The sequence below is a fragment of the Triticum urartu genome, chromosome 3, assembly GCF_003073215.2.
Source record: "Triticum urartu cultivar G1812 chromosome 3, Tu2.1, whole genome shotgun sequence".
Taxonomy (NCBI): domain Eukaryota; kingdom Viridiplantae; phylum Streptophyta; class Magnoliopsida; order Poales; family Poaceae; genus Triticum; species Triticum urartu.
Genome location: NC_053024.1, coordinates 299,822,800 through 299,831,748, shown reverse-complemented (window position 1 = coordinate 299,831,748; position 8,949 = coordinate 299,822,800).

Here is an 8,949-nt window from a genome sequence, read left to right as displayed (position 1 = left end):
GGATGCCTTGAAGACCACGCCTCGGCCCCGTTCAGTAAACGGGCCGCGCCTCCATGCCTCCCTCCGTTTATGGGGAAGGCGCGAACCGCCCCATTTACTACAACGTGACACATGCATGCAGAGCTCAGCCCCACGCATGCCGCCCACATCACACATGCCTCCCCACGCCACGCCATGCGCAAGAAGCATGAAAGGGCAACGCATGAAGAAACTTACCACGGTAATAACCGCCCCGCCTGCCCGCGCACTGTTTTTGGGCCTAGCCCAACGACGCGATTGCGCTTACGTGTGGCCTAGGCCCAGGGGCTCCTGTCGGTGTACAAAAAGAGGGGTACACTTTTTGTACCCCTATAACTGTGCGCGGGCAGTCTGAGCCATGGGCAATACCACACTGGGCAAGGCAAGGGAGGTGAGCCAAGGTAAGGCCGAAGCTCAGGAGAAGCAGAACGACACCAAGACCAAGACCACAATGAGCAAAGGGGACGAAGCGGACCCCCCGGCAAGATCCTTGCCGGGAGGCGGTTTTAGCAAACCCGGCAAGACCCTTGTCGTGGCAGCTCGCCACACGCCTACGGAGTGAGTCACCCTTGAGTCCACTGCCCCCATGGGGCAAGGATTCGGGAGACATCCCCGTGGTGGCATGCAGATCTTTGTGAAGGCATTCAAGATTAGATACAACCTTTAGAAGATGATGATCCTTGGCGGGATCCCAGCCAAGGAAGACCACAAGGCCCCCAGCAAGAGCCTTGCCGGGGATGACAGCAGGCGCCACGGCAAGACCCTTGCCGGGGCCCCGGCAAGGCCCTTGCCGAGAACACCCGTAGGGCCACCATCAGGCCCGCGCCAGTCAAACCTCCACCACCGTTCGCATGCAGCTGCCGACCCAACCAGCTGGGCAGGCACCTGCGTGGCGGCATGCAGATCTTCCTGGAGACCCACCACTGCGCCACCTTCGCTGGCCAGGGCGCGTGTCGACACGAGAGGGAGCGGCGACTGACGAGACAAGGCTCTCCCCCCGTCCCCGATAAAGCAAGGACACCTAGGCAAGAGGCATTAAATGCGCCTTGTCATGTAATGCGAGGGATAACCTCGCATCACTGTTCCCTTTCCACCTCCTGTGTGCCACTGTGGCTACCCCTTTCCCTATAAAAGGAGGCCCGAGGGGACCAAGAGAAGGATTCGGCTTTTTGGAGCTCCTCACGCCCCATAGCTAGCTCAAGAACACAGATATACAATCCACCAAAGCAGGAGTAGGGTTTTACGCATGCTCGCGGCTCGAACCTGGATAAACGAACCGTGTGCTATCTGTTTGATCTGCTCTTCTCACGACCCCGCGTCCTACAACCGTAGTAGGGATTCTTGTGATCCAATAGGTGTCGTTCATCACCGACAGCTGCCTACGGTGGCGCCCTCTCTCCATGGGGGTGGCCCAGGGCGGAGCTTGCTGATGAGCGGGCATCGTCTGTGTTGGGGCAGATGGTGACCGACCTGAAGCCGGGAAACGCGAGGGTGACAAAGGTTACGAGGGTCATGCGCGCCCCCTGTGGGAGCTTGAAGAAGAGGGAAATAAGACCTGCCTGAGGCCAGGGGCCTTTCCTGGCGATGAATTGGCCATTGTCCCGCGCCTCATAGTTCGGGACAACTAGTTGTACCCACCAAGCGCCTTCGTCCCCCTGTTCCAATGCAGGGATCGGGAAGAATTCGTCACCTCCAGGCCAACCTTTGATGCGCGTGGGTTGGTGCCACCGGCGCTCCTGGTAGCCCCCGTGGCACCGAAACCGGTGGAGGTGTCTTCTGACGAGCCTCACGGGGAGGGGGAAGAAGAGGAGGACCCGGAGAAGACTCTGGAAGAGGTGGGGGAGATTTCCCCTCTGAGCAAGGCCGAGATCCTCCGCGCCCTTCCTGACGATGCCGAGGCTGACGCTCGCCAAAGGGAGAGGGAGCAGCCCCCCATCCCGACGCAGGGTAGGTCGTCGCTGGTGCCTCGCGATGCCGCCTCCGTCCCGATGCTGTCAGGCTTCAGGCTTCCTAAGCAGAAGTATGTCGCGGTGGATCAGTAAATGTCTCAAGCTTCGCCTTGTCCCTGTTTGTACTCATGATTTCCTGATGCTGGCCCTTCGTTGATCAGGTCGACGTATTCTGCGAAGAAAATGAAGGAGGATGCGTCGTCCGTGCCTCCTTCCTTGGAGAAAGGGGGTAGCAGCACCCGCATCTCCCCAGCCTGGTCGTCCTTGCGTGGCCAAGAGGAGTATTGCCACGTGGAGCCAGCCCCCATGACCCTGCTAGCTCCGGAGGTGCCGGCGCCTGGCGCGGCCGAGGAGGTTCCAGCCGCTCCGAAAGTCGCGGTTTCCCGGACCCTAGTGACGATGTCGCCTCCTCCCGCTGCTGCACCTCCACTCCCAGGTTCTTCTGCTCTTGCTGCTACTCTGGAACATGCTCTCTCGGAGATGACCCGACTGCAGGCAGATCTCCTGGGCGCAGACCCACGCCTTGTGGCCGAGCGTCTGGAGCTGGCCTCAGGCTGGCTCCATTCCGACTTGGTGGTTCGCGTGGCACTGGGCCAGGCCACTGCGGTTTTTGAGAAGGAGAAGCAGAGTGCCGCCAATGCCACAGCAGATTGTGGGATGGCCTTAAAAGATGCCAAGGCCGCCCGCAACCGCTGCAAGGTGCTGGAGGACGAGCTGTAGGGCCTGCGTGCCAAGCACGCCGAAGAAGCACGCTGCCACCAGGCGAAGGAGGAGAAAATGAAGGCCCGGGAGGACGTCGTCAAGAACCGTGATGCTGAGCTGGCGGAGATGGGGCGGGCGTAGGCCGCCGAGCGCAACTGGTTGGAAGAGCTCGAGCGGGAGGCGAACGCGAGGGAGGCCAAACTCGATGCCAAGGCGCGAGTCCTGACCGAAGACAGTGCAGCCTTTGCCAATCTCAAGAATAGGTCCCGCAAGGACCTGAAGACGCTCTACTAGCACAGCCTGGAGAAGTCGCTGCCTGCCCGACAAGGACTACCCTGCTCGACTGCTTCCTCTATTGGTGCAGGCGCTCGAGGAAGTTGTTGATGGCGTCGGTCCTATGGCGGAGGCGGAAGCTCGCATTCTGTCTTCAGCTGCATTGATTCGCGTCTTCAGCCACCTGCACCTTCGCGACCCCAACACTTGCCTTGACGAGCTGCTGGAGCCTGTGGATGAAGACCAATACGAGGTTGCCACTGCTGCCGTGCAAGGTCAGGTGGAGGCCTTGCTGAAGAAGTTCAGGGGCTTTGTCTCCGCTCCTCTGTCTAGTGATATCGCCGATCTTGTGGCTGGTGGTGAGGGTGAAGACCACGTCTCTCACAAGGTAGCTTCTTCCGCAGGTGATGGCAGCGTCCAGGGGTGACCTGCGGCTGCCCTCCTATTTCGTTCCTGCAACATGCATTAGGCCTCGGGGAGGCGTTTAGAGTTTTTATTTGATATCGTGAAGACAATGTGTGAGGACAATGCGTTTGTAATATTTGCTTCGAGGTTTTCCGATTTGCTTCCTATTTGCTTTGAGTTCTGCGTCGGCAGAGCCCGGCCCCGCGCATACCTCAACCGCCATTGGGCCGACCAGAGACCATGACGGACCAAGGAGTGAGGGGTTACGTTACCAGTTAGGCTCCTGAGTCGCGATGCTCAGGAGTCCCCCTTGACGCGCAAACAGCTTATAAGGAGAGTTCGCGAGGATAGACTGATGTTCTACGTCAGCAGGCCCGGCCCCGCGCATACCTCAACCACCATTGGGCTGACCGGAGACCAGGACGGACCAAGGAGTGAGGGGCTACGTGACCAGTTAGGCTCCTGAGTCGTCATGCTCAGGAGTCCCCCTTGACGCGCAAATAGTTTCCAGAGCTGCCCTCGCCGAGGCCTCGGGAGGGGCGCGCGACGCCCAGGTCTGGGAGACCTGGTTGGGTGGCGTGTGCTTTGGTGTGGATCCGAGCGCAGCCCCCATGCCTAGCCCCCTCGCGCGGCTCTCCCAAGGGGAGGCGTTGCAGTGAGGCCGGACGCTGAGCTCTGGGCTCCCTGAGGTTGGTACAACCGTGGGGCCGCCCTCAGTTGTTTATCACCAGCGCGGAGCATAGTGCTTTCACTTGTGCACGGGCATAGCCGCTCCTCTGTAGTGTCGATGTCCAGCGCGGAGCATGGTGCTTCCACTTGTGCGTGGGATGGGGGCCCCCCTCCGGGAGGAGCCCCCGGGGCGTGTACTACCCCGCCGTGACATGTGGCTTGCACGGCAAGGCTGCGAGGTTTGTCTAGGCACTCGTGAGCTAGCGCGGGCCTCATGAGGCCCTACCTCAAGGCGGGTTGCGCCTGGTCTTGAGTCTTGGTGGCTGTGTGTTCCTGCAAGGCGGTTAGGTGCAAGCACTCTACGTCCTCAGGTCCCGGCCCTTGACCGAGCTCAGCCACCACTGGCATGCCAGGTCGCGATGTCATGGTCAAGGCCAGGGGTGAGGGCTGGAGAGCCAGTAAAAGCTCCTGAGTCGCGATGCTCAGGAGCCCCCCTTTTCACGCGCAAGCGAATTGCACAGGGTGAATGTACCCGCAGCAGGTGACAATCGAGCTAGCAATAACCGTAGGCAGGTTAAGCGGGGCAGGCAAATCAGCTTGGGTAAATGCAGGAAGATACATGCCACTGAGTCCGACCCAAGAGGCTTGGGGATGATGCAGCCCGAGGGGCGCCCCAGCAAGGGAAGCTAAAAGACATGAGCAAAAGGGTACATGTCGCAGGGACGGACCCACGCGGCCTAGGAATAATGCAGCCCAAGGGGCACTCCCAGCTTAAACGAGCTTGGAACATGTCACCTGGTTCTGTAGATGAAGCAAAGTTGGTGCAGCTAAAGGCGTGCGTCGAAGAAATGACTCCTCATGAGGCACCGGAGCCTTGAGCCTCGGGATGCTCTGGGGGCTCAGGAGGCTCCCTGAAGACCATCATCGTTTCCTCCAGGACGGTGCGGTACCGGGCCTCCCGAGCCACCAGGTCACGCCGCATGTTGCGCTGATAGGCCAACGCCACGCTCGGCAAGCCGAGGGGCATGCGAACGTAGCTGTGTGGCGGGCCCTCGCAACTGCCCACACGTGAATGCTAGAAGCGCTCCTGAGACATGTCCATGTTGATCCCTGGGACGTCGATGTAGATGCGCACCTCAGCACCCTCGCCTGGGTGGTGGGCTGCGCCCTGAGAGCGGCTGTCGCCACGCATGGCTCTTGCGTCTTGTAGTTCCTGTGTGATCTTGGTGATGAACTCCTGACTGGTGGGCACCCCTTGCCCTGTGTTCTCCTGAGGAAAACGTGCCATGTAGCACGCCTCCAAGTGGTGCCCGAGCGCCTCCCTCGTGAGGTGGGCAAGGCCTGAGGCCCTCCAGAAGAGAGGCCCCGAGCCCTGCCCGAGGAGGGCGCTGGGCGCGCCTTCCTACGCGATGGAGGGTGGCGCCCCTGGGACGGACGCTAATCCTGATGAGGCTCCTGCCGCAATGCCATCCTCCTGAGGTCTTGTGCAGCACAGCTTCTTCTTCTTGTGGATGGCCTCCGGAGGGCCCTCGCTTTTGCTGTCGGGGTCATCGATTGCTGCAGCTTGGAAAGAACGCTCGAGGGCGCACACCACATCCCTTTCCTCACATGGGACCGTGATGACCCCGACGCTTCCAGGCATCTTGAGGGCGTTATAGCCGTGGTGGGTGACTGCCATGAACTTGCCCAGGGCCAGATACCCAAGGATGGCGATGTACGGCAGGCGGATGTGGGCAACGTCGAAGTCGATGAGCTCGGTGCGGTAGTTGTCACGCGTACCGAAGGTGACAGGCAGGCGGACCTGCCCTATCGGTGTGGTGGAGCCGTCGGTCACTCCTGAGAAAGGTTTGGTAGGCTGGAGCTGCTCATATGGCACTTGGAGGTTGTTGAATGTGTCGACAGACATGACGTTGAGCCCTGCACCGCCGTCGATGAGGGTCTTGGTAACCTGCACATTGCTGATGACTGGGGAACACAACATCGACAGGACGCCGGTGGTGGCCACGCACTTGAGCTGATCTACCGAGTCGAAAGTGATGGCGCACTGGGACCACTTGAGCGGGCGCACAGTGTGACGCCCCGAGACCGATGCGTCAGGTGTCTTCCAGTTATTCGCTGTTGTAGCCTTGTCATTTTCTTGCGTGTTGCATTTTATCATGTCATCATATGCATTGCATCATCACGTTTTCAAAACATGCATCCGTCCGGGTTCCCCCACTTCCGTCCGTTGTCCGTTCTGAGCCCAGACACACTTGCACGCGCCCGCGGCACATCCGAAATATTATTTTATAAGTGGACGGAAAATGTTCTCGGAATGGGTTGGAAGTTGGCATGCGGTGTTGTTATGTTGTAGGTAGGCCGCCTGCCAAGTTTCATCGCATTCGGAGTTTGTTTGATGCCCCAACGGATAACTATAGCGACATTATAGTCGGTCAAAACATCCGACATTTTCGGTATCCGGAAATAGTTGTCGGGCTGCACTCCTCTCCTCTCATCTCAGCCCACTACCACTCACCGCCAGGCCCTACCTAACCTCTCTCATCAGCCCGGGACCCTCCTCGCGCGCGCGCCCGAAAGCTGTCCCGGACCCGACCCGGGCAGTCGTCACCGTTGGATCCGGATCATCCCCTAACGTCTACAAAACATCTCCGTTTTGTTAATTGGGCTCCCTACCTATTTTTCTTGGACCGAGCTTATTTTTGTGAGTCCAAGAAAATTACCCACATGTTCAAATTCGTTCCCTAAATCCCTCTTCTTTTTCTTCTCTCTATTTTTTTTCTTTCTTGTCTCCCTCTTTCTTCTAAGAAGTGTAAGAGTGAGAGAGCACCAGGCCCAGCATGGGTCGGCAGCCCAGCCAGGCCAACCGGCCTCCAAGGCCCAGTCTTTTCCCTCCTAAGGCCCAAGGCCATCCAGCCAGCAGCGCCAGGCCCAACCCTAGCCTTCCCCGCTTGATCCCGTGGCCTGGCCTCAAACTCCCTCGCGCCGCCAGGAGACCGTGAGCGTGTTGTCTCGCTCAATCTCCCTTCCCCTCCTTCCACCTAGTGTCTCCTCCGGCCTCCCCTTTCGTCTATGTCGTTTGCTGATCCGTGCCTCGAGCACCGACGCTCCAAGGGCGGCCTCCTGCGGCTCGTCGTGGCCGTAGCTCCCCACCACCAGCAAGCAGTTGGGCCGTGCGAGCGACCGCTGTCGTGACGACCTCCACCAGCGGCCTCTCCTTCGCCCCGCTGCATCCTCTGCATGCCGCGCCCGATTCCCTCGTCTTTATCCTCCGGCCGCCGCGGGTTTCCTCGTTGCATCCTCCCCCTAGCGTCGCCTTGCTACTCCCACCCGTGCACAAGCCCCTCCTCAGCTATGGCCTTCCTCCTCCTGTGTCTGCAGCAATGTTGTGCCACGAATATATGTTCATTAATGACATGTTGCACCCGTACACTTTGGTACGACCAATAAGCCAGGGGCTTAAGTACCCCACAATATGGTGTGAGAAGTCCGAACACTTTCACAAGTGCGGCACCCCAAACTTATAGCATTATATGCATCGGCTCCGAATCATGTCTTGGGTCAATAGTTGAGTTTGCCTAGCTCCTATGTTTTGGTACCTTACGTTCCGTTATATCGCTAAGGTAGCACTAGGAGAACTACTGTGATTGTGCCCCAGTTGAGCTGGGCCAAGCACCTCAGTAGAGAAAGCTAAAACTGACCGTCATGATGAGGCGAGAGCTGGTCGCTGTTCGAGAGGTTTTCGAGTCCCTAAAGACTTATGCCTCTTAGAGCGAGGAGTCGGCTTTGTCCGGCCTAGGCATGGATAGCGCCCCGAACTCGGTCTTCCGAACACTAGGGGCTTCGCTAAAATTTAAAATTATAGAATTCTATGGCTAAGTGAGAGTGTTCAAGCATTATAGTCTGATTGCCTTGTTCGTTGTGTTGAGCGCCTCCCTCGAAGGACCCAAGAATGGGAAAAAGAGCGCTCATGTTTATCCCGAACACCCCAGCACTCGTGCCATGGGGGCAGAAGCCCACGACTCGCCATCTCTCAAATTTGATAAACCGCCGCACAGAAGGTAATATTTTAAATTCAAAAAGCATTGCTTAGCGCACATGAACAAGTTTTCAGTGCACAGGACAAAACGAGCGAGTTCACTGAAAAATTACATTCGTGGAACATTCATCCGCCACAAGGAGGGCACCCTTCAGAACACCCTCATAATACATCTCGGGCTTGCGATGCTCCTTGCCCGGCGGTGGCCCGTCCTTCACAAGCTTCTCAGGATCCAGCTTGCCGCAGTGCACCTTCACACGGGCAAGCGCCCTACGGGCACCCTCGAAGCATACGGAGCGCTTGATGACTTCGAGCCTTGGACAGGCCTCCACCAGCCGCCTCACCAGCCCTAAGTAGCTCCCAGGCATGGCCTCTCCAGGCCACAGCCGGACTATGAGGCCCTTCATGGCCTTTTCGGCCACCTTATGGAGCTCGACCAGCTGTTTCAGCTGGTCGCTTAAGGGCACCGGGTGTTCGGCCTCAGCATACTGAGACCAGAACACCTTCTCCGTCGAGCTTCCCTCCTCGGCTTGGTAGAAGGTGGCGGCATCCGACACGCTATGGGGAAAGTCTGCGAATGCTCCTGGAGAGCTCCGAATTCGGGTAAGTGACAAGTAATTCACTTTTACGTGCTTGCTTTGCATAAAGAATGCCTTACCCGCCATATCTTCTTTATTGCCTCAACCTCCTGGAGGGCCTTCTGGGCTTCGGCCTTCGCAGACTTGGCATCTTCAATGGCCGCCGCGAGCTCAGACTCTTGCATCTTCGAGTCAAGCTCCAAACTCTCATGTTTTTTCATGAGAGCCCGGAGCTCTTGCCGCACCTCGCCAACCTGCGTCTCATGCTTCTCCCGCTCGGTGTGCTCCGCGGCCGCCCTCTTTTCGGCCTCAGACAGCG